Raw genomic sequence first — 611 nt, forward strand, 5'->3', positions numbered from 1 at the left:
CCGGCGGCCCCGCGCCCGCCCGGGGGGCTCCGGGGGCTCCCGGGGGTCCGCACCGACACCCCCGGCACCGGGCGCGGCCCCGCTCCCTCCCCGCGGCCCCGGGCGGAGCCGCCCCCGCTCCGGGCACCGGCAGCTCCCCGGGCAAACCGGCGCTTCCCCGGTGGAACCGGCTCCTCCCTCCCCGGCCAGCGAAGGGCCGCAGCCACCAGGACTAGGGAGGGGGGGAAGGGGGCGACTGGAAGCCACCGGGACCGGCATCGCCGCACTCACCGTCAGGTCCCGCCGCGCCTCCCGCTGCCCGGCGCCTCTCGCCGCCTTTATAGCGGAGAGCCGGGGCGGGGCCAGCCCGCCGCTCCCCGCGTCGCCAGGGATTTCCCTCCCGTCCCCGCCCCGCCCCGGGGACCGCTCGTGTGTCCCCATAAACCACGTACCCCGTATGTGATCCCCCCACCGCCGCCGCCGTCCCGGACCCCGGTGCCGGGAGTGCCCGCGGTGCCAGCGGGACGGGACGGGACCCCGGGCACAGGGAGAGGGGACCCCTCTTCTAGGGGGTGCGGGGACCTGGTATTAGGGGCTACAGGGACCCCCGTGTTAGGAGATCCAGCGACCGC

At 78.1% G+C, this 611-nt stretch overlaps 1 protein-coding gene across 1 annotated transcript in view; it reads right to left on the reverse strand.

Annotated features, from left to right (window-relative positions):
* CDKN1A (cyclin dependent kinase inhibitor 1A) overlaps window positions 1-308 on the reverse strand; it is a 5339-nt gene extending 5031 nt beyond the window's left edge. Inside the window, exon 1 of the mRNA XM_027665728.1 lies at window positions 271-308. The gene's annotated coding sequence lies outside the window, so the exon portion shown is untranslated. The remainder of the gene's footprint in view (window positions 1-270) is intronic.
* Window positions 309-611: the final 303 nt, after the last annotated feature.

This window comes from Corapipo altera, unplaced genomic scaffold (assembly GCF_003945725.1).
Source record: "Corapipo altera isolate COAL_440 unplaced genomic scaffold, ASM394572v1 202, whole genome shotgun sequence".
In the NCBI taxonomy this organism is placed as follows: domain Eukaryota; kingdom Metazoa; phylum Chordata; class Aves; order Passeriformes; family Pipridae; genus Corapipo; species Corapipo altera.